The 25,454-nt window shown below is 42.9% G+C and overlaps 6 non-coding genes across 6 annotated transcripts; 1 reads left to right on the top strand and 5 right to left on the bottom strand.

Moving 5' to 3' along the window:
* Positions 1–2,525: 2,525 nt before the first annotated feature.
* Trnac-gca lies at positions 2,526–2,597 on the bottom strand. Its single transcript has one exon. It is a non-coding gene; the product is annotated as a tRNA-Cys (tRNA).
* Positions 2,598–5,773: 3,176 nt separating this feature from the next.
* Trnac-gca lies at positions 5,774–5,845 on the bottom strand. Its single transcript has one exon. It is a non-coding gene; the product is annotated as a tRNA-Cys (tRNA).
* Positions 5,846–6,732: 887 nt separating this feature from the next.
* Positions 6,733–6,804, bottom strand: Trnac-gca. The gene has a single exon. It is a non-coding gene; the product is annotated as a tRNA-Cys (tRNA).
* A 3,061-nt stretch (positions 6,805–9,865) lies between these two features.
* Trnac-gca lies at positions 9,866–9,937 on the top strand. Its single transcript has one exon. It is a non-coding gene; the product is annotated as a tRNA-Cys (tRNA).
* Positions 9,938–18,607: 8,670 nt separating this feature from the next.
* Trnac-gca lies at positions 18,608–18,679 on the bottom strand. The gene has a single exon. It is a non-coding gene; the product is annotated as a tRNA-Cys (tRNA).
* A 5,237-nt stretch (positions 18,680–23,916) lies between these two features.
* Positions 23,917–23,988, bottom strand: Trnac-gca. Its single transcript has one exon. It is a non-coding gene; the product is annotated as a tRNA-Cys (tRNA).
* Between the last annotated feature and the right edge of the window lie 1,466 nt (positions 23,989–25,454).

The raw sequence follows: 25,454 nt of genomic DNA, 5'->3' as shown, positions 1-25,454 counted from the left end.
GATAATCCTTTATCCAAACTAGCCAAAAGGTAGAGAGAGAGCATGCTAATTAAAAAATCAGAAATGAAAATGGGGACATAACAACGGACACTGAGGTAATCCAGAGAATCTTCAGATCATACTTTGAAAAACTCTACTCCACAAAATTCGAAAATCTAATGGAATTGGACAATTTTCTGGATAGATATCACTTACCAAAATTAAATTAAGAACAGATAAGCAATTTAAATAGAACTATAATACCTAATGATATAGAAGCAGTCTTCAAAAGTCTCCCAACCCAAAAAAAAATCCCAGGGCCAGATGGTTTCAGTGCAGAACTCTACCAGAAATTCAAAGAAGAGCTAATACCAATACTCCTCAAATTGTTCCACACAATAGAAGCAGAAGGGACATTGCCACATTCTTTTTTTTTATTGTAGAGACAGGGTTTCTCTGTATTGTTTTGGAGGCTGTCCTGGAACTTGCTCTGTAGACCAGGCTGGCCTTGAACTCACAGAGATCCATCTGCCTCTGCCACCTCCCGAGTGATGGGATTAAGGGCATACACCACCAACACCCGGCTTAACTCACAATTTTTTACAAGGCTTCCATTACCTTGGTACCAAAGACACACAGAGACTCAACTAAGAAAGAGAAGTACAGGCCAGTCTCCCTTATGAACATTGATGCAAAAATACTCAATAAAATACTGGCAAATCAAATCCAAGAACACATCCGAAAAAATCATACACCATGATTAAGTAGGCTTAATCCCAGGGATGCAGAGATGCTTCAACATATGAAAATCTGTCAATGAAATCCACCATATAAACAAACTGCAAAAGAAAAACCACATAATCATCTCACTAGATGCTGAAAAAGCCTTTGACAAAATCCAACACCCCTTCATGATAATGGTCTTGGAGTGATCAGGAATAACAGGGACATACCTAAACATAATAAAAGCAATATACAGCAAACCAACAGCCAACATCAAACTAAATGGAGAGAAACTCAATGTGATTCCTCTAAAATCAGGAACAAGACAAGGCTGCCCCTCTCTCCATATCTCTTCAATATTGTATTTGAAGTTCTAGCTGGAGCAGTAAGACAACAAAAGGAGATCAATGGGATACAAATTGGAAAGGAAGAAGTCAAGCTATTTGCAGATAATATGATAGTTTACATAAATGACCCAAAAATTCTACCAAGGAACTCCTACAGCTGATAAACACCGTCAGCAAAGTAGCAGGGTACAAAATTAACTAAAAAATCAGTAGCACTACTATATACAGACAATAAGTGGGCTGAGAAATAAATCAGAGAAACATCACCCTTTACAATGGCCACTAACTACATAAACTATCTTGAGGTAACACTAACCAAACAAGTTAAAGACCTGTATAGTAAGAACTTTGATTCTTTAAAGAAAGAAATTAAAGAGGATGTCAGAAAATGGAAAGATCTCCCATGCTCTTGGATATGTAGGATCAATATAGTAAAATGCCAAAAGCAATCTACAGATTCAATGCAAAGTTCCAGCACAATTCTTCACAGACGTTGAAAGAATAATACTCAACTTTATATGGACAAACAAAAAACCCAGGATAGCCAAAGCAACCCTGTACAATAAAGGAACTTCTGGAGGCAATTTGTATCCCTTTGATCTCCTTTTGTTGTCGTATTGATCCAGCTAGAACTTCAAGTACAATATTGAAGAGGTATGGAGAGAGTGGACAGCCTTGTCTTGTTCCTGATCTTAGAGGAATTGCATTGAGTTTCTGTCTGTTTAGTTTGATGTTGGCTGTTGGTTTGCTGTATATAGCTTTTATTGTGGTTAGGATGTTCCTATTATCCCAGATCTCTCCAAGACCTTTATCATGAATGGGTGTTGGATTTTGTCAAAGGTTTTTTCAGCATCTAATGAGATGATCATGTGATTTTTGTTTCTCAGCTTGTTTATATGGTGGATTACATTGATGGATTTTCATATATTGAACCTTCCCTGCATCCCCGGAAAGAAACCTACTTGATCGTGGTGAATGATTGTTTTGATGCAGGTATCCTAATAGTCTCCTTTGCTAGATCTGGAGAGCTGTTCCATGGGCAAACACACTAAGGATACAGGAGCAAGCTGGTTCTGAGCTTGCCACTAATATCATAGCCTCAGCCCTTCTTGTCAAGTAGACTCCCAGGTAGAAGCTGGGAATTCAGAATATACCTCATCTCTTAGTGGCCAACTGAAGCAGAGTAAAGGTGATCCCTCTGTGATCAGAACACAGGATGGGGGTGATGAGTGGAGTTGGAAGAGCACGCAGGGACATGCATGCAAGCAAGTTCAGTGAGATCTTGGTGTGCTCAGGTGAGGGCTTGGAAGTGTGGGATTTGGGACCTGGAGTGACTATAGAGGGTAAACTACACACACCCTGAATTATGAAGCGTAGAAGGAAGCATCTGGGATTTTTAGGGAAAACTCCCAACTAATAGACACCTCCTAGTTTCACTGAGGTATGCGATAAGTTAACTACCAAAATGTTTAAGCAAGGGGGCACCTGGATTTGAACCAGGGACCTCTTGATCTGCAGTCAAATGCTCTACCCCTGAGCTATACCCCCACCTGCCTAGTAATGTCTCACAGGCACTCAGAACCTGCGTGGCCACTCCCTGGCTGTTAACATCACAGGTGTTGCCAGTGCTATGACATCATCTGCTTCCTCCTATGAGGCCCAGCCCAGAGCTGCCTCTGCACATGACTGCCTTGTCCTCAGGAAGGACTAGCATCCTCCTTTCTTTAGATCCTAGCTGAGGCAGTATCTCTAGGTTTAAGGGAAATATTTGATACCAGCCCTATATACGTGATAATAGATGTCTTCTGCCATTGCCCTCACTTTCAGATGGTTACTTAAGATGATGCTTCAATAAACTGAGGCCTTCAGTATTTACTGGGAGCCTTCCTGTTATGACTAGAAATCTCCGTCTTATCCTTAGCATCATTGGATAGCTAGGCCTCCTCTAATCCACACTCCCCAAATCGGGGTCAGACCTGGGTCTGTTTGGCTGGTTCCAATCTCAGCCCCAAAAACATCAGTCCAGAATAGTTAGTTTCTGCAGCATGGGGCTAGTATAGACCAGACCATGATAAATAAGGAGTTTCCTTAATGCCCATCATCCTTTTGAAGTAATTGGTGCTTTCAGGAGCAGATGTGTCTCATTGTCCAGAAAAGTCTAAATTCTTTAAACATTTTAAATGCCATATTCTGTTAAGTCTTTGAAGTGTTTGAAGATTATCTCCCCAACTGAAATACATCTCTGTATATCTACAAAACTATAATTTTATGTATTTTATTAATATTAATCTGTATTTCTTAATTATATATTACATTTTCAATTGAGCTGTATCAACACAATGCCTTAAACAAGAGTAGAAATATGCATACAGTATAACAAAATTAACCTTAAATTTGTATTAATAAGCTAAAATTTATACCAATGTAAAATATGTAAGAGTAACAGTTGTTCTTTGGATTAAAGTACATTTAATAATCTATCCATTTTCCCATACTAATAATCTATCCTTTTCCCCATCATTTCTATATCATACGACTTTTCTTCTTTAGAAGGAGATTGGCTATACCCAATAACAATTTATCACCAAACCACCTTAACAAAGACAAACATCCATAATCCATTTTTTGGTGAATGTGGGTGTGTAGTTTTCTAGGCTATTTCCTGCTGATTGGGAGTTATGGTAACATTATGGAGTCCCTGACAAAATTTAGGATTATGATCAAGTCCTGACTGGAATATTTTGTGAGGCTGGATCATCTCAGCCAATCACTTTGAAGTCACTGTGGATGTAGAACTCAGAGAAAACTGCAACAGGGGAAATCTGAGACGTTGGATCATCTGCGCCATCAGCTCCCATCAGAGATTTTTCAGGGAATCTTCCTCGATCAAACCATATTAACCTGGAAGGAATCCACAGCTTCTCATCTTCTGTGGAAACAAAAAAACCCCTAATTTCCTGAAGCAACACGTCCTTAGTCCCAAATTTTGAAGTCAAGATACCTTTATGTTGCTTCAGCTTAGCAGGCCACACAATCAAATGTTTTTCTGTAGCTAGCTCATTAACAGTCAAGAAACTTAAGGAAAACACAATAATATACATAATCTAGACTCTGTGTATTTTCCATCTTTATATGGTCCATTTATCACATTTTTTACTCTATTTGTCCTCGAAGGACCCCAGTTTATTACCCTTAAATTATTTTGCGTTTTTACCTCTGATTCTGTCTCTTATATCCTCTCTCTCCCAGGTCCATACACATTTATAAAACACATTGTGACTCCTTTAGAGAGCTTTTTATCTGAATATGTTCTAATTGAATATCGGTAATCCTTTTCTGACCAGGAGAGTTTTTTAAAATGTTAAGTGGGCATGGCTAGGACCAATGCCTTGGTTTTTGCTGTTGGCCCCAACATGATGGGGGTACTTTTACCACCAGCTCTGGGAGCCATACTACTGCCCCAACCTTGGTATAGGCCACCACAAAACACTTTGTACCACACTGCCCATAAACCTTTTTTTTTTGTCTGCATGAGTAAAAGCTAAATCTGCCACACGGGATGCTGTGTGCCTTGGAGACGCCCCTATGTACCATGGCAGAAATCTGCCATGCTCTGCTCAAGCCTGAAATCCACAGCATCTCTGCACAGTGGCCTGTATGAAAGCATGAGACTAGGAAGCCCAGTGTGGCTACATTTCTGTTTGTTTGAAACCCTTTTTAAAAAGCTTCTTTAGGTCTTATGTGGAGCCACACCAGACGTTGAGTGCCATACGAGAAAGACACAAAAGAAAGCCCTGCGGAACTTTACCAAGACAGGGTAGGACAGCCCTTCAGAATATCCTGCCTCACAGAACAGTCTGTCCGATATGCTAGGCCAGTAGGGCAAAGATGGATGCCCCAACATTGGAGAGGAACCTTGGGTGACTGTCCAGGCAGCCAGATGCTTCTGTAATTTTTCTGTAATTTTTGGAAGTCACTTGCTTGTACTTCCAGCTTGTTCAAGCAATATTATTTCCTTCTCAAGTCTCTGATGGAGTTGAAGACTATATAGTTATAGTCATAGTTTTCCTTGATTCCAGATTTGGAAAAGAAATTCACTAAGGAAATGTAAAGTGTGTAAGATTGAGACACATAAAAAAATAGGTTTGGTAATGCAAGTTATAGAAAGTGAATTAGGTACTACCTTTTGGACTCACCAAGATAGGATAGATGTGGGGAATTTTCTCTGAATTTGTCAATTGTTAATGGACAAGACATTGTTGATGTATTTGCTGCCTGCATATATTATGTATAGTTTTGTACTTGTTGTACAGTTTTTCTTGTGTTAGTTATAACCCTTTTTATTTTTAGACAAAAAAGGGGAAATGTGGTGATATCTTGTTTATACTCTAACAAATAAAGCTTGCCTGAAGATAAAAGGGCAGAGCTAGTCACTAGCTAACCACAGAGGTCTGGAGGTATGTACAGACAGATAGTCAGGAAGTGAGATACCTGGGCAGAAAGAGGAATATAGGCAGCAGAAGACAGGAACTCAATCTCTTTTCAATCTCAGGATTTTGTACAGATAAAAGCGCTACTGGCTGGCTGTTCCACTTCTCTGATCTTTCAGCTTTCAACCCCTAATATGTGACTCCAGGCTTTTATTATTAAGACCTTTTAGAACTTGTGTTACATAGGTTCATACTGTGAAGGTGGTCAGTTTCCAAAAAAAAAATCACATGGAAAGGGGGCACCTGGATTTGAACCAGGGACCTCTTGATCTGCAGTCAAATGCTCTACCCCTGAGCTATACCCCCCACTGGGACCAGCATACCCAGTTAATGAATTTCATCTGAGTGGTGATATGTTCTAACTATAAAGTTAAATTACAGGTTCTCTCAGACCTACTTTCCAGAAGCAGCCAGACCTGACTGGTCAGATGCCTTCCTCAGCTCTGCAGCTTTCAGGCCCATCCTTGATTAGCATCCTCAGCCAATTAAATGGAGAGGAGTAGTCTGCAGACCTGAGTCCATTTCACACTGCTATCTTGGGTTAGCTCCTGACCTATCCAACTGCCTTCCACCTGGGTCCTCAGACACCGTTCCCCACCTTCCCTGAAGACTGACTGAGCTGCCACTCAAGGTTCTCATAGGGCCCCAGCCCATATTGTCAGCAGCAATCCCTGTCTCCCTGGTACAGCAGCTGAGCCAGACTTTAGCCTTTGACGATGAACCAAGTGATCAGAGAACCAAAGAGAAGAAGCTCACATGGGAAATGCCCACCCTCCACAGACAGCCTGGTTCTGGGCTTTGTCTCCTTGGTTCTGACCACATGTTCAGCAGACAGCATGGAGGGAAATAATTCATGGTTTGTATTTCCTTTCTGGTCACTGATCACTGGTTGTCTGTATGGCTGCCGTGCCTGAAAAATTCAGAAGAATTCTTCATCTTGTCTTTGCCTTCTCTTTAAGAACCCAACAGAACCACAGATACTTGGTATATGCAGGAAGAGAGCAGACAACAAGAATAGGAGAGATATTGAGCATGTAGGAAGAAATGGGAAGCAGTCATGCATCCTCACGATGGGCGGACCTGTAGCTCCTAGCTCTGCTGAGGACCATAACTGCAATAAATGGAAGAAATATAGGACTGAGTGAGTATGATAACTGCTTGGGTAAAAAACTGTAAAGAAATAAAGTTTTGATAGGGAGCACCTGGATTTGAACCAGGGACCTCTTGATCTGCAGTCAAATGCTCTACCCCTGAGCTATACTCCCTCTCTGTCAGAAATGTTTAATAAATGCTTTCCACCTTCGTAAGTCACACTCTCCATTCCTACAACTTAATTGTTTTTGTTTGTCTCACAAGATTTGGTATTACTGGCACTGCTGCCTCCATAAGCTCATGCCAGAAAGATACCTCTCCAGTGTCTCCAACTCAGCCCCCTATTGTCATGGCATCTCCCTCCTACACACAGATCAGCCTGTGGGGACAGCACAACTGGAGACAGAGAGACATAAGCCACTGCAAAGGACCTTAGATTTACATGTACGTCTTCTTCAGGTCTATTCAATCCCTCAGTGTGAAGAGATCCTGCCAAACTTCTTTGGGGAACTATTTGGTACATACATGTGACGACATCTCTCTCCAGCCTGTGGATGAACTGTGTGTTAGCCCCTGAGGGTAGTTTCTTATTAGATGGTGAAGATGTCTCTTCACCTGAGTTGGTCATCGAGGAGCTATGACAGCAGAGCAGGAGGACACAGAGGGTCAGGGAATGCTGAAGCTGTGGTCTCCACCCTGTCCTTCAGGTCTATCACAACACAGACTCATTGCCATATGCTTTAATCAACATATATGGCACAATTCGATTATTTTGAAAACTCACTATTATTGTAAAAGATTTTTGAGAAAAAAATCACAGGTATCTGATGAGGGATAGCGAGTCACACCAAGTATTCAGGGAAGGGAAGTCGTATGATACTTTATTAGAGAGAGAGAAATCACTTACATGAGAAGCTGAGAACTGACATCAGCGCTCTGCTGGTCTGTGACCTCGACTGCAACTCCAAGAGAGCATGACCCCTCCTTCCTTGACCTTTATCTCTGCCTCCCCCCCCCATACCTGTGATCATGCCCAAACGGGTGTGGTCAGTGCTGCAGGTACGTGAGATCTCTACCTACAAGTCCCCTTTTAGTCTAAAGAAAAGACTTATACTTGAAACAAACTGGATTGTCTCAAACATATATAAAGCATATATTCATAGAAGGTGATAAACAAATTATAATCTACCTATATATCCTATCCTAAGTATATCGATCCCATCTCAACCCTAAACTTATCTGAACGAGATGCCCAAGTATGCACATCTCTTTCCAATCCCAACCCTAGATAATTTAAAACTAACCCTAACAGGTGTAAATTATCCTGTAATATCAACAGTAGGGAAAGGGGGTGTAGTGTTTTCAAAATCACTTCCTGTTGAAATGGGACAATGATAACATCACGGGATCCTGTAGGAAGAAAATGTTTGTGTAGTGTAAGTCTCAAGTGAACTAGCTACAACATTTGTACTCAGTCTCTGTTTGACGGGGGATGCTTGGTTGGAGTTCTTGACTGAAGTTCTAATGTTCACTGAAGCTCTTGTTTGAGGCTCTGGCCAGATTATAGAAGGCTCACTATATCAGTTAATTAGTCTGGAGTTATGTAGAGCAATGTAGTCCCAAACCGGTTTCAGTTCAGATGCAGCAAGTCAGAAAATGTGGAGTAGATGAAGTGGGGCCCCATTGTCTTTCTGAAGTTTTTGAAGATTGCTGTTGGGAAATTCTTTGTTGTCTATGGAAAACTCAAGCATTAATGTTAACAAAAACATTTCAACTTTTATATGTATGTATACCGGGAAAGGAAAAAATAAGGAACATAGTAAATATGAGGGAAATTAGACTTTCAGAGAAAGAACCGAGTAAAAACAGATGACAGTCCCTAGATTTTGTTTTCTTCGGTCTTACATCAATTGGCTCCTTGATATCATACAGGAACTCTGAATTTTGTTTTAAAAACATGCTTGGATTTAGAGGAGGAGAGCCAAATCCATCTCCAAAGCCAGTGATGGTTTAAGTGAATTGGGACCAAAAGAGTATTAGGAAGTAAAGAGAAATGGATTTTCTAAGGACGTAAGTTAAGAAAATTAGACATTGATATCAAATATTAGATTCTTTTCAGTTTGATGGTTCTTGTGGCTAGTCATCCTCTCTTCTTTAGGTGTCCACACATTGAGTGTCTTCTTGCTGTGTGTCTTGTGAAGACAAGAACAAAACATTTCCCTTTCCTTTGGTGAGGCCTCCATATACCTCGTGGAAGATGACTTTGTGGATGAACTGTCATCTTTCCTCCTCCCGAGGTTTCTCCTGTTTGGATTAAATCTTGATCAATTTTGATGAAATCCAAACCTTTTCTTGTCCTGCAGAAACAAAGGCAAAACCCCTTCCCCAACGTAACACATATCCTGGTTTCCAAACTGAGGTCATTGCATCCTTGAAATACACTGGTTCATTTAGTTCAGAAGTTTTTCCTGTAGTCCAGTGTCTTTCTGCAGCTGTTTGTCCTTTCTCATTAGCATTAAGAAAGTTATGACTTTCAGCAATGAACATGCATGTAATGCTGTGGTTGATAAAGGAGCAGGTTACTGACAAGGCGAGTCTACTAGATTGTTCATTCTGTTTTCTCGTCATTTTATTTCCGTTCTAATTTCTTTTTTACTTACTTTTGGGGGGTCTAAAAGGTTGGAGTGAAGATATGGGAGGAATGCAAAATGAATGGAATTGGGGTGCGTGGGGGGTGAAATACCTAAAGATTCAATAAAAAGTATGCTACAAAATATTTTCATTAATTATATTCACCCTCAACTCCTTCTTTTACCTTGTCTTCAAGGTAATCCATCCCACCTTTACATCCCCAACTTCGTGTCCTCCACTTTGTACTATCCCCATGCCTCTGTGTGTGTGGCCATCACTGGGAAATTGTTGACATACCACGAGTCACACCCTTAAAGAAAACTGTTTTCTCTACCTCATAAGCCATCAGTTTCTTAAGACCCAACCCTATGAGTTTGACTTTACAGGTGGATGTGTAGGAGGAGTTGAATGTAGGCTTCTGGGCATCAGTGTTTCTGTCCCAGCTGTGAACTGGGATTGGAGGGCACTGGTCATGAGGAGGAGTCAGACAGGTGTGCAGTTGACTCAGGGCTGAGCCTCACAGGAGAAAGCAGATGACAGCAGAGTACTAGCAAGTACACATTACAGGTTCAAAGATGTTTATTAGATATACACGAAGCAGATGGGGGTATAGCTCAGGGGTAGAGCATTTGACTGCAGATCAAGAGGTCCCTGGTTCAAATCCGGGTGCCCCCTTGCCTAAATATTTTGACAGTTAACTTACCACTTTAACTGTGGTGAGGACCTCCGTGAGGCAAGGTTTCTTGAATAGACTTCAGAATCTCCCTCTCTGGGCTCCATAATACAGTAATTTGATGTCCTAAAAGAGGATGACTTAGCTTGTTAACAACTTTCATCCATGGTTACAAATACTAGTCACTCTGACTGCAAACTCTACTCCCATTAGTACAATGATCAGAAATTGAAGATAATAGAAGGACAGAATACAAGAAAATTTATCACAAAGGAAGGAAGATGTGGGCTTCCATCACACTTTTGCAAGTACACGGCTCAATGGAGGAAATAAGAACTCACTAGAAAATGGCAAAGAAATCTCAGGCCAAGGGGAAGATCTTAAAAACTTAGGCTACCATTAGTGTTTTTGCTCTTAGTCATTCTGACAGGTATAAGATGAAATCCCAAAGTCATTTTGGTTTGCATTTCCCTGATGGCTAAGGATGTTAAACATTTCTTTAAGTGTATCTTGACCACTTGCTATTCTTCTGTTGAGAATTCTCTGTTTAAATCTCTACCCTATTTTTAACTGGATTATTTGGTTTTTTGATGTCTACTTTCTTGAATTCTTTATATGTTTTGGAAATTAACCCTCTGTCAGATGTGGGGTTGGTGAGGATCTTTTCCCATTCTGTAGGCTACCATTTTGTTTTTATTGATAGTGGCCTTTGCCTTACTGAAACTTTTCAGATTCGTGAGATCCTGTTTATTGTCAATCTCAGTGTCTGTGATACTGATGCTCTATTCAGGATGTTGTCTCCTGTGTCAGTGTTCCTACTTTTTAAAAAAGATTTTTTTCGTTGTTTTAAGTAATCAACTTTATTGACCATAGTCACCTCCTATTACCTTTTCTTGTTCTACCACAAATCTCTCTAGTCCCCTTTAAAAAGATTTATTTATTTATTAATAAAGTATGCAGTGTTCTGTCTGTATGTATCCATGTAGGTCAGAAGAGGGCACCAGCTCTCATTGCAGATGGTTGTGAGCCACCATGTAGTTGCTGGGAATTGAATTCAAGACCTCTGAAAGACCAGCTAGTGTTGTTAACCACTGAGTAAGCCCTGGATACTTCCTACCTTCTCTTCTATCATGTTCAGTGTAATTGGATTTATGTTAAGGTATTAGATCCACTTGGACTTGAGTTTTGTGAAGGGTGATGAATCTATTTTTGTTATTCTACATACGGACATCCAATTATGCCAGTAACATTTGTTGAAGATACTCTCTTTTTTTCTATTCAATAATTTTGGAAACTTTGTCAAAAATCAGGTGTTCATATGTGTGTAGATTTCCACCAGGGTCTTCTATCTAATTCCATTGACCCATCTGTCTGTTTTTATGCCAATACCATGTTATTTTTATCACTATAGTTCTGTAGTAGAGCTTGAAATCAGGCACGGTGATACCTCTGGAAGTTCCTTTTATTGTACAGAATGTTTTTAGCTAACCTGAGGTTTTGGTTTTTCCTTATGAAGTTGAGTATTGTTCTTTCAATGTCTGTAAAGAATTGTGTTGGAATTTTGAAGGGGATCAAATTGAATCTGTAGATTATTTTTGGTAAAATGGCCAGTTTTACTATGTTAATTCTACTGATCCATGAGCATGGGAGATCTTTCCATCTTCTGATAACTTTTCCAAATTCTTTCATCAAAGACTTGATGTTAATGACAACTTATAGTAGAGAGGATGTGGAGCAAAGGGAATACTCCTCCGCTGCTGGTGGGAGTGCAAACTTGCACAGTCACATTGGAAATCAATATGGCAGTTTCTCAGAAAATTGGGAATCAATCTACCTCAAGACCCAGCTATACCACTCTTGTGCATATTGCCAAAAGATGCTCAATCATACCACTAGGATATTTGTGAACTATATTCATAGCAGCATTATTTGTAATAGCCAGAACCTGGAAGCAACCTAGATGTTTCTAAACCAAAGAATGAATAAAGGAAATGTGGTACATTTTCACAACAGAGTACTATTCAGCTATTGAAAACAATGACATCAGGAAATTTGAAGGCAAATGGATAGAACTAGAAAAATACCGTCCCGAGTAAAGTAACCCAAAGCCAGAAATACAAACATGGCATGTTCTCACTCATAAGTAGTTATTAGCTGTAAAAGATAACCATGCTATAATCCACAGTCCCAGAGATGCTAAGTAACAGGGAGAGCCCAAAGGGGGACAAATGTATTTCCCTGGGAAGGGGAAATGAAAAAGAACCCTTTGGCAGATTGGGGGTGGGGGGATGGGAACATGAGGAATTGGGTTGTGGGTGGGTGCATGGGGAGAGTGATCAAAGAGATGTCTTGATGGGGGAAGTCATTTCGGGGTCAGGTAGAAACCTGATGCAAGGGAATATTAAATAAATCTACAAGGTACTATAGACTGCAGTATTATGCAGTGTGAATTTAGTGCATACTTCAAGGGTCAGCCCACCAGAGATTGCTTATCTCTTCAAGGACATACCTCATTTAGCAAGGTGATTAGGAATATTGTCACCAGAGATACATATCTCAACCATATCTGCAAGATCATAAGGAATATTGCCTTCTGAATGTGTCAGCTGCCCCCATTGCAGATTCTTGTGTGAAGAGCTCTTTCCATCACATTACAGCTTGGGTATTCTTCCCACAGCACTATGGTGCGTTAATTGTTTACTGGACACATGTGTCTGGAAGATGACTTTTCATTTAGGTATATAGTTTTGATAAATAGAATCTATACTCGGACATTCTTCATAACTGGGTCTATTTATCCCGCAAGGACTGTGAACTCTTAACAAGAGAGCCTTGTTCTCTTGCTCAGACTACTACACACAATTAGCTCACTTTCACATCAGAGCAAGTTCAAACTAGACTAAAGGTTTTTTAAAAAAGAAAACTTTACATCTTGCACAAGGACATGATGGGGGAAGTCCTTCTATGTATATGTTTTATTGATATAAATAAAACACTGTTAGCCAATAGGGAAGCAAAATAGGTGGGACTAGGTGGATTCTGGGAAATGTAGTGAAGAGAGTTGTCGCCATGTGATCATGGGAAGAGGATGCATGTGACTGCATCCTTGGAAAGATAATTCCTTATAAAAATATTTATTAGTAATTATAGGTTAATAATTAAGTCAGAGCTAGTCAATTAGAAACCATAACAAATGATCTACAGCTTCATAATTAATACAGTCTCTTGTATGTTATTTGGGGGCAGAGACAGTGGCTGGGCCCAAGCAGCTGAAGGTAAGACAACAGAATACAAGGTCAGAGTCATATATGTCTACTAAGGTTATTAAGAAAAGCATGCTAATTCTTCATTTGACAGTCTACTAACAATAGATCTGTGTCTTAAAGTTGTCACTGGGCACTGTGCCCTCCCCTGTGGGCCATGGTTTTGCTCCTATTGCCTTGGACCCTTGGGTTGTCATGGTAAACGGCTCAGCTTCTTATTGTTTCCTCTAGGAATGTGCTTTTGACCAATGAGAGAAACTGCTTTATCACTTCAAGTCTCTTGAAGGACAAAAGAATTTAGAATAGAAGAATCTAGATGAAGAAGCATGGAGAAGTTAGAAGCAGGACAGAATTATTAGAGTAGAAACAGAGCAATAAAGAGCACAGGAAGTAAAGAGTGTTAGCCTGTCTGTATAAAGTTATTATAGAAATCCTTTTAGACCTCCTTTGCTCCTGAGATGCCTGGTCAACTTGGGTAGGGTCTCTTAGCCCTTATAACAAGGATGACCCTAGCTAAGGCTGCTAGCAATAGTGGATAGGTAGCCTGAACTGGCCATCTACTATAATCAGATTAGTACCTACCCTGTCATCAGAGAGCCTTCATCCAGTAACTGATGGAAAAAGATGTAGAGATCCACAGCCAAGCACTGGGCCAGGCTTGGGGAATCCTGAAGAAGAGGGGATGAGGATTGTATAAGCCAGGGGGTTACAGTCACCACAAGGAAATCCACAGAAACACCTAACTTTGGGTCATAGGTGCTCACAGACTCTGGACTGACAGCTGGGGAGCCTACATGGGACTGACCTAGACCCTCTATATAAGTGTGACCACTGTGTAGCTTGATCTGCTTGTAGGACTCCTCCCAGCGGAAGTACTTGGGCCTGTTCCTAATGCTTTGGCTGGCCTTTTGGAACCTATTCCTCACACTGGGTCACCTTGGGGCAACCTTAATAAAAGGGAAGGAGCTTAGTCCTATTTCAACTTGATATGCCATGCTTTGTTGACATGCATGGAAGGCCTTCCCCTTTCTGAACAGAAACAGGAGAGGAGTGGATTGGGGGGACACAGGGGAGGCAGGTGGAGGGAGACAAGGAGAGAAAACTATGGTCAGGATATAAAATAAATGAATAAAATTAATTAATAAAAGCCCCTAGGCTACAAGGAGCAGGTATTGCATATAGGACAAGAAATCTTCATGGTAGATAAACTCATGACAAGTAATAATTAGTATAAAGGGAAGAAAGGGACACTGTAAACTCCCAACATTGGTGGTGTGTGTGTGTGTGTGTGTGTGTATCTGAGCATGTGTATAGATGATGTGTTTGCACCTGAGGGCATGTGTATGCCATGGAGCATGTGGGGAGGTCAAAGGAAAGCCTGAAGTGCCACACCTCAACTCCTGCTTTATGTGAAGGACAGTCCTTCTTATTGCTTAAAACTGGGATATACACTCTAGGCTAACAGGCCATGAGCTTCCAGAATTTCCTGTCTCCAACTCCCAACTTTCCTTAGGACTGCTTGGATTATATACATGTTACTATAAAACTGGCTTTTTCATTTGGATATATATATGCATATATATATGTGTGTGTGTATATATATATATATGAAAAACAAATTCTCAAGTTTGTGCAGCAGCAAGTGTCAATGTCTGCAGAGCTGTATAACTAGACAGCATTGTGATAATTTGACTGTTTTCATGCCATCTTAGTCACTCTACAGAAATAGCTGAGGCCTCTGCACAGTGCAGGGGGTCTGCATGTTCCTTCTGTGTCTTCAGTAAAGACTGTAAAGCCTGCAGGCTGTGGAGCTGTCCATGGTACACACTGGAGTCCAAGAGTTGTCAGGCTTGGCTTGACCCTATATGGGGCTATGTAGCAAATGCTGTCTATGAAAAGTTGGAGTCTTTGGTCTATTCTGTGGAATGAACTTAAAACACTGAAGCATGGCTATCAGAGCATGGACCCTGACCATTTAGAAGAGGTGACAGTCAACAGCCTCCATTGGATGCCCACCATTCCAACAGTCAGCTTGGAATCCAGGAGGCTGTGTACTTCACCCCCACATCCTGGGATCCCCAATCTCCAGCTCTGGAGAATCAACTGGAGTTCTATAGTTTAGGCAGAAAAACACCTATCTTTAGGGTCATTGTCCACTGCCCTCTCCAGTGGTTGTGCTGGCTTCCAAGGCAGCTCTAGATGCAGATACTGGTTCATGCTACTGAAGTTTCCATGGCTGAGGATTAGGGAACCCACTCAACCTTCTAATATGATGAATTCTTGGTCACCTGGAAGATCTGGAATCCAAGGAACACACATAGCCAGCTGGGATGAACCTTACCCTGGTAAGCAGATGGTGAATCCCATTATACTGTGTCGTCAGTGTGTGAGGTGGGCGGGGACCTGGAATACCACCAGCGACCAGGACATAGAAGGTGGCCTTTGTTCTGGTTCCTGGGTCTATAAGAATCATTTGGTCGCATATCACAGGGCACATTTAAACCATGGACAAAGGATTAATAGGTCAAAGAGCAGAATAAGAAAAAGGAAACCAATATAAGAGAAATGTCCACCAAGAAGAGGGAGATGGGACTGGAGGGCAGGAAGCTGGGGTGACAGCTCATGTTTAAGAGCACATGTTGCTTTTGAAGAAGATGCAGATGTGATTCCTAGCATCCATTTGGCAGCTCATAATAATTTCTAACTCCAGCTCTCCCAGGCTCCTTGGACACCAGACAGCCATGTGTTGTTCAGACATACATGTAGGAAAAACACCCATACACATAAATTAAAAAGAAATAAAGGACTGAAGGACATGTTGGTGGTGCAGCACAGGGTGAGGAGTGGGACAAACTGACCCAGTGACTTTGCATCAGAATGACAGGTGGTTTCTCTGCCATTCAGTGCAGAGATCAAGAAGCCAATGTGACCAAATGGCTTTAATAAGCACCCGTGTTTGACATGTGTGTGATAGATTTCTAGTGATTATATAAATACAAATGAGGAATGTGTTCAAGATAGTTGCTTTAAAAGGTCATACAAGATGATTCGTGTGAAGGATGGTAAAAATTAGGAGTGTACTTCCAAATTATATTCTATCTGGATCCACAATGGGTTCTGAGTTTTTTTCCTATCAAAAAAGCCATTTGTTCTCAAAAACAACAAAAAAACCTTTAACTTTTAGTCTTGAGATGGCCACTATAATTCCTTAATCCCTTCTGCAGAGTTCTTTCTTTCAAATGTTAAATGAGACGAAAAATTTCCTTCAACTGTTGCACAAACTAAACAGCACAGAACTTGACTTATCCATCGACAAGTTGCTATTTAACCTTCTACAAACAGCCTTGGACTTTCAAGGTCTCTCTCATTGACGCAAAGACCCTTCTACCTGGGATTAGACTGCCAGGTCTATCCCATCCCAAGACTTCTCCATATAAAGGGGGAGAATTCATGACCTGGGAAGTGTTAAAAGGCAGCTGCTGCTGAAAGATGCTGGTGCTGGCTGCTCATCAGTGTTAACACACACAGATGCTGCAGACATGAGCAAAAACCCAGAGCACAGATGCTGGAGACAGGAGCAAAGACACAGAGCACAGACGCTGGAGACAGGAGCAAAGACACAGAGCACAGCTGCTGGAGACAGGAGCAAAGACACAGAGCACAGATGCTGGAGACAGGAGCAAAAACCCAGAGCACAGATGCTGGAGACAGGAACAAAGGATCAGAGCACAGCTGCTGGAGACAGGAGCAAAAACCCAGAGCACAGATGCTGGAGACAGGAGCAAAGACCACAGCACAGATGCTGGAGACAGGAGCAAAGACCACAGCACAGATGCTGGAGACAGGAGCAAAGACACAGAACACAGATGCTGGAGACAGGAGCAAAGGATCAGAGCACAGATGCTGGAGACAGGAGCAAAGACCCAGAGCACAGATGCTGGAGACAGGAACAAAGGATCAGAGCACAGATGCTGGAGACAGGAGCAAAGGATCAGAGCACAGATGCTGGAGACAGGAGCAAAGGATCAGAGCACAGATGCTGGAGACATGTGCAAAGACCACAGCACAGATGCTGGAGACAGGAGCAAAGGTTCAGAGCACAGATGCCGGGCATACAGAAGTGGCGTGATGCAGCCTGTCCCCCAGAGGTGCCCAGGAAATTCTGTAAGGCCGCTCTCCACTTCACTTACCAGTGGTCAGGAAGCCACTGGAAAGCTTTCACGGTGTCTAAGCCCCATTAAATGTTCTGGGGAAAGGCCTGGGAAGGAGACCTTTTACTGACCTTCAAGTGATTTGGGGTAAAGAAACACAATAATAAATACTTAGAATTTACTGGTTGAAGGAGAAAATATTTTAACACTAGTGTCTAGTAAGAATAAACCAAACGTAGGTGTTTTTATAAAAGGTGAAAACTAGATATGGATTGGGGGCACCTGGGTTTGAACCAGAACCCTCTTGGTCTACCACTGAGCTACACCCCCAAGGTGACTGAATGTAGCTAATACTTCATTAGTACCTCTTCAACCTTGGATCCACACCCAAGATACCTACATGTTCATGATCTGCTGTTAATGATCCAGAAGTTGACAGGTTTTCTACACTGATGTCTCCCATCCCTCTTCTCATCTCCAGCTTTCACTAGGCCAATACACGCACACACACACATGCACACACACACATACACACACACACACACTCAAGGTGTGGTAAAGGCACCAACTTTGACCTTGAAAAGATGCCTGGCTGTGGGTTTTTCCATAAGTTCACACAAGGACATAGGACAAGACCTCCTGGTCCTAGGTCATTGATGACCCTTAGATGAAGCTCAGAGAGAGCCTTCTCCATGACCTAAGCCCTCAGGAAGATACTGACTATTACATTCTATTTCTTTATTCAATAAACACTTGAGTAGCTTGCTAGTTTCTGAACCCTGTCATCAGTGTTGACTGCATACAGACATATAAGACATTGTCTCTTCACTTCAGAAAGTTTTATTCTAAACAGGAGACAACTAATAGGTGAAATGTTTCCACAGATGTTGTAGGACCTGAAGGACAGGGCAAGGAAACCACAGTGAGAGAACCCTCCTGGGGCTCCAGAGGGGCTTCCAGAGGAGACAGAGCAAGACCTACGGGAAGCTGGTTCTACATCAATTTCCTTCAGTGAGTGAGTCACCTGGTCACCCCCATAGAGGATAGTCTATGCCTTAGCATAGGTGACTGGGACCACAGTGGGTCCCAGAAAGCAGCAGACAGGTGGGGGGCATGAGTAGCATCCAGCACCTAGGTGAACCAAGATCAGAACATAATACAACATCCAGGACAATGGACAAGGTGGGTAACAGGGGTTTACTTGATTCTTCAAGGACCACACAATATTTTATGATCTGGCATCTACAAAAAATCCCAAAGGGGGCACCTGGATTTGAACCAGGGACCTCTTGATCTGCAGTCAAATGCTCTACCCCTGAGCTATACCCCCACCTGTCTATTAATGTCTCACAGGCACTCACAACCTGCATGGCCACTCCCTGGCTGTTGACATCACAGGTAAACTTGCCAGTGCTCTGCCATCATCTGCTTCCTCCTATGAGGCCCAGCCCTGGGCTGCCTCTGCACATGACTGCCATGTCCTCAGGAATGACTACCATCGCCCTGTCTGAAACCCTAGCCAAGGCAGGGACATTAAACTCAGAAGGCCTGCTGCTACAGCCTTTTTCAACCCAACCAAAGGAGCCACGGACAAATACGCTGTCTGCTTAGCTGACTTTTGTGGGCAAGGGGGAGGCAGGAGTGGACAAAAGGGAAAGTTCTCTGTCCACTGAGAACTCCTTGGTCAGACTCTCTGGCAAGGACCCAGGGTCTGATGTGTCTTCTCTACAAGGTCTGTGGACAATTCTGACAATGACACTCTATGGGGTGTAATTCCTCTTTTTCCTCTGCCTTTCTGTGCTGTAGATGTGAAATAAAAAGACAATGATTAAAGTAAGCATGAATACAACACTCCTGCTTAATGACCAAGTCAAGCACAGTCCACAGGTATGACTAAGGACCTCCGGAAACCATGGTCACTCAAGCATGACACTGGACAGCGGTTGCTAACATGTGATCAGCAAGTGACAGAGTCTTGGAGCAGGGCTTGATTGACAAAGAGTCCCTGATTTTTACCCTTGTACTTGTGTAGAATCCCTCATTGGCACAGGCCACTTATCACGCAGGGATGTAGTACACATGGTGACTTCTCATCTCCAATGCCCTCCAGGACCTGAACCACCTCCTCCAGACAGGACACTATCAGGCTTGAGTTACTATATCCGTCCCATAGACCTGCATCAGGACACACAGAATCCATGGATGCCCAGAACCCTGCAGCCTTGGCTGCTCAGCAATGTGTGGGAAGGTGTTTTTATTTCTTTTGGCTTTTTATGCTTGTTTGGGGGTCTTGCCACTCAGATCCCAAGTAAATTACACACAGAGTCTTATCTTTGCTATGAATGCCCAGTCTTATCTTGGCTTGTTGCTTGTTAGATTTTTATTGGTGTAGATTACCATACACAGGATAGGGATGTCATAGGCTATTTTTAGTGGGTGAGAAATCACTTACAGGAGAATATGTAACCCAGCGTCAGCGCTCCGAGCATCCAGTCTGAACTGCCCTCCAAGACTCCACCGGAACCCGGAGAGCTACCATGCATGCCTCTCCTGAGGCCTCTATCCCACATGCCCCATAAGCACCTGTGGTTATGACAAAATGTGGTCAGTGCCACAGGTACCTAGTAAGATCTCCCTACTGTTCTTCTTAATTTAAATTGTCCCATTTACCTTTCTCCTCTGGGCTTTTATCTTTCTTTCTTCTGTATATCTTACTTTCCTTATACCCCATGGCTGGCTGGGTGGCTGGTCCCTGATGTCCTCTTCCTCTGGTTCTCTCCTTCTTATTGCTCCATGTTTCTCCTTATATTATATTTATACTCTCCGCCTGCCAGCCCTGCCTATCCTTGCTCCTGCCTCACTATCGGCCATCCAGCTCTTTACTAGGACCACCTCGTATTTTAGACAGGCACAGTAACACAACTTCACAGAGTTAAACAAATGCAACATAAACAAAACTCACGCACCTTGAAATAACATTCCGCAGCAGCAGTGCTTGGCCTGAGTTGGAGATCTACTGTGAGAGCTGGAGTTCAACTCTGCTTCCCTCCCATGGTTTTGTCTCCAAGTCCCCCACCATTGCTGTTCTCTCCCCATTGTTGAGGAATATAACTTACCTTTGTTTGAATTGTGGACTAGTACTTTAACTAGGTAAAGGTGTGTTGCATTTTTTAAGTTGCATTTGTTTAACTAGGCAAAGGTGTGTTACATTAGTTTATGATGCATATTAAATTATGTAAAGACATGTTGCTCTTTTAGCCTAACTGCCTAGGGCACCTGATTAGTCTAATAAAAATATGAATGGCCAATAGCTAGGAAGAAGAGGGATGGGTGAGGCTTGTGGGCAGAGAGAATAAATAGAAGAAGGAGAGAGGAGAGAATAAGAGAGAGAGGGAGACCCCCAGAGGCAGACAACCAGGCACTCTCCACCAATCAGACACAGAGTAAGAATGGAAGTAGGTCCTACAAAATGAAAGAAAAGTAAAAATCCTAGAAGCAAAAAAAAAAAATGAAGAGAAATGGGTTCCAATAGGTACTGAGAGCTAGTTGGGACAAGCATGTGATACCTAATAATAAGTCTCCATGCCATGATTTGGGGACTGGCAGCCAAAAAAAAGCCTGCTACACTCTGCCTCGTGCCGGCCCTCAGCAGACGCTTGTACTGGGAATCATTTCTGGGCTTTTCACCCTCTGCTCTCCTGCCTTATCATTTTCTGCTCCTATAATTGACAGAAAAATCTCAAAGTCAGAGAGATTTTAGCCCCATGCTTGCCCTAATCCATCAGCTCAGCATCAGGATGGATCAGGTACTCAGAGCTCAGCTCACAGACTGCACTGAAGTGGGGTCAGGTATCTGTGCCATGAGGGTCCTTTCTCTGGAAGCATCACAGTGAGGCTAAACGACCACACAGATGCCAAGGATGTAGGAGAGGAAGGACCACAGCCAAAGGATGTATTGTGTGGAAAACAGAGACTGGGGAGGATATCAGGGAGGCTATAGCACAACTTTTGAGATTGGCATAAGATGATCATGGCAATCACAGAAGTCTTCTTCTTGGGAAAATATTCATTCAAATTTATCTCATAAACATACCTCCAGTGTATATTTCATCCATAGAACGAGGCTTTCCCAAAATAGTAAAACCATTACCTCAAAACCAGGCTCAGATCAGCTGTCTCTGCTGGTTTCGCCAGACCATTCTTTGCCAATTTGCTCATCATTCCTCTCTCTCTGTCACTGGGTTCAGTTCAGTGTTTAACTGTGGGTGTTTGCCTCTGCTTCCATCAATCACTGGATGAAGGTTCTAGGATGGTTATAGACATCAAGTTCATTATCAGGAATGGGCATTTAACGTGGTCTCTCCACTAATGCTTATCTTGCCAGTTGGTGTCATCACTTTAGATCACTAGAGGTCTCACTGGTGACAGATCTGTCTTCTAACCTATGATTCCCTCCTCCCCCTAATGTACCCCCCACTCAACCTTCCTGTTCCCCCATGACCTACTCTCTCTTCCTCTACTCCCCCTCCAGCTCCCACTCCCCCCAACCCCTTGCCATGTTCCCAATCTGTTCAGAGGATCTTGCCTCATTCCTCTTCTCTTGGGTACCATGCATATCTTTTAGGTTCTTTCTTGTTTCCCAGACTCTCTGTCAGTAAAAGTGCAGAATGGCACTATCCCGATCCATGTCTAAAATCCATATATGAGTAAGTACATACAATGTTTGTCTTTTTGTGACTGGGTTACCTCACTCAGGATGGTTTCTTATAGTGCCATCCATTTATCTGCGAATTTCAAGATTCCATTGTTTTTTTCTGCTGAGTAGTACTCCATTGTGTAAATGTACCACATTTTCTCTATCCACTCTTCAGTTGAGGGGCATCTAGATTGCTTCCAGTTCTGGCTATTACAAATAATGCTGCTATGAACACAGTGGAGCAGATGTCCTTGTTGTATGAATTTTCATCTTTTCAATATATGCCCTGAGTGTGAGAGTCAGTGTGGAGGCCTAGGCAACTTCTGGGGCCCTAGGCAGTAGATCAGTGTCTATCCCTGGCATATAAATGGACTTCGTGTGTCCGTAACACAAAGAGGGATGCTCTCTCAGCCTGGACTTTTAGGAGAGTGCCTGGACCCTGCTCTGAGTGAAATGACAGACTCTGGATATCCCCTATGTGGAAGGAAGTGGGGATAGGATGGTAAGCTGAGGGGTACGGTGGGGGGGTGCGGGAGGAGGGGAGGAAGAGGGGACTGGGATTGACATGTGAAGCAAGCTATTTAAAATTAAAATAATAAAATAAAAAACAGGCTCAGGAGCCTCACTGATGAATTTATACAAATATGTAAGCAAATAATAGGAACAGAAGATTACCACTGCTCAATGCACTGTGGAGTCAGCACAACCTTAATATCCAGTCTTCTAGTGTCTCTCTGTCTCTCTCTGTCTCTCCCTCTTTCTGTCTCTGTCTCTCTGTCTGTCTAGAAATAGAATGCATGCAGTTGTTATTTAGTAACTGGTAACCATCAGCCATCCCCAGGGTATCAAAGGAATAATCCAGAAGATCCCTGGCATCAGCATTGGATCTTCCTAAGCACTGTCACTTGTTACAGAAAAAGGGTCATGTCAGACAAGGAACTTGTCTTTCAAGATTGGGGAGATGGACATCATCCAAAACTCCACTGGAGTCTGTCACAAGAGACAAGGACACTGTGACCCCAGCACTGTGCTGATTTGATTCTGTGTTTGATCTTAAAGAGTCTCGGTCTCTCTGGAGAAAGAAGTGAGGCCATCAACACAGCGTGTATGTGTGTGGGGTGTCTGCATGTCCCCTCTGTGTCTTCAGTACAAACAGCAGACAGAGGAGCTGTCCGTGGTGTGCACCAGAGACCCAGCACGGTCAGACTCTGCGTGGCCCTTCACACTGAGCTGTAGCAACAGCTGCCAAGAAACTCGGGGTCATTGGTGGGAAGTTTATTACAAGGAGTAGCACTTGAAACATGGACTCATGGGTGCCACAGCACAGATGTTGAGCCTTTAGAACAGATGCCAGTCAGGAGCCACCATTGGATGCAAACGAGACCCATGAGCATGACCCCTGTGAGCTATGGAATCCATATGATCTACAGCTCTGATACATGACATCTGGAAGCCTGGGATCCCACATCACGGGCTCTGATGAGCCAATGGATATCTCCAACTATGGTGGAATACCATCCCTGTATCCCCCACTCCATTTTCTTTAGATTCCTTGGCCTGCTGCCCACTGCATCTGTGTGTTGACTTCCATACACTGGCTGAGAACCACCGATGGTTCTTTAAAATTAAACACCGCAATTCTAGGTTTATAGAACTCACAATGTTTTCTAAAATTGCTGAAGACTTGATCACTTTGAAGACTTGAGATCTAATGACCATATATACACAACCAGCTGTCACATACATACACTAGTGAGGGATCTGATGGGTGATGACAGAGACCTGTTCAAACTGCATGAATCCAAAGCCATATGAGATAGGAGGTCTATAATTTGAATGTGGTCAGCTAGTTTCCAAAAAATCATGTGGAAAGGGGGCACCTGGATTTGAACCAGGGACCTCTTGATCTGCAGTCAAATGCTCTACCCCTGAGCTATACCCCCACCTGTCTATTAATGTCTCAAAGGCACTCATAACCTGCATGGCCACTCCCTGGCTGTTAACATCACAGGTACACTTGCCAGTGCTCTGCAATCATCTGCTTCCTCCTATGAGGCCCAGCCCTGAGCTGCCTCTGCACATGACTGCCTTGTCCTCAGGAATGACTACCATCCTCTTCCTTAGATCCTAGCTGATACAAGGACATTAAATTCAGGAGGCTGCTGTTACAGCCTTCTTCAACCCAACCAAAGGAGCCATGGACAAATACACTGTCTGCTTAGCTGACCTTTAGGGGTGAGTGAGAGGCAAGAGTGGACAAAGGGAAAGTTCTCTGTCCACTGAGAACTCCTTGGTCAGACCCTCTGGGAGGGAGCCAGGGTCTGATGTGTCTCTACAAGCTCTGTGGACAATTCTGACTGACTCACTATTGGGTGTAATTCTATTCCCAAGCTATACCCCCATTGGTACCAGAGTACCCAGTTAATAAATTTCATGGGTGGTGATATGTTCTGACGATAACATTAAACTACAGATCCTCTGAGACCTACTTCCCAGAAGCAGCCAGACCTGACTGGTGAGATGCCTTCCTCAGCTCTGCAGCTCTCCAGGTCCATAACTTTTTCTTTTAATTTTTATTCATTCTTTTCTCACACAATGCATCTCAACCTCAGCCTCCCATCCCTGAAGCCATGCCAGTCACCCCTCATGCATCTACCTCACCTTGAGAACCACTGCTCTCCATTTCCCTTCAGAGAAGAGCAAACCTCCCAGGGATATCAATGAACACAGCACAATAATATGTAATAAGACTAGACAAAACCCTCATATCAAGGTTGGACGAGGAAACCCAACAGGGAAAAAGGGTCCTGAGAGCATGGAAAAGAGTGAAAGACATCTGTACTCACACTCTTAGGAGTTCCACAAGACCCCAAGCTAAACAACCTTAGCATAAATGCACTGGACCTAGCACAGTTCCCTGCAGGTGCCATGATTGTCTATTCAGTCTGTGAGACACATGAGTTGATTCTGTGGGTCGTGTTCTCCTAGTGTGCTCCACCATCTAGCTCCTACACTCCCCCAGACACCCCCTCCACCCTCCCTGAAGACAGAATGAGCTGCCACTCAAGGATCTCACAGGGCCCTAGCCAGCACTGGCAGCAGCAACACTGCAGGATCCCTCTCTCCCTGGTACAGCAGCTGAGCCAGGCTTTAGCCTTTGAAGATGAACCAAGTGAGCTGAGCAGGGAGCTCTGGAAGGGGAAAGAGCTCACATGGGAAACTCCAACCCTCCACAGACAGCCCGGTTCTGAGCTTTGTCTTCTTAGTTCTGATCACATGTTCAGCAGACAGCATGTAGGGATATCATTTATGATTTGTGTTTCCTTTCTGTTCCCTGGACACTGACTGTCTGTATGGCTGCAATGCCTGGAAAATTCAGAAGAATTCTCCATCATAGTCCTTGCCTTCT

This window comes from Mesocricetus auratus, unplaced genomic scaffold (assembly GCF_017639785.1).
Source record: "Mesocricetus auratus isolate SY011 unplaced genomic scaffold, BCM_Maur_2.0 contig_10951_pilon_obj, whole genome shotgun sequence".
NCBI lineage: Eukaryota > Metazoa > Chordata > Mammalia > Rodentia > Cricetidae > Mesocricetus > Mesocricetus auratus.
Note: the sequence above shows the minus strand (reverse complement) of the source record. Positions and strands in the feature narration are given on the sequence as shown.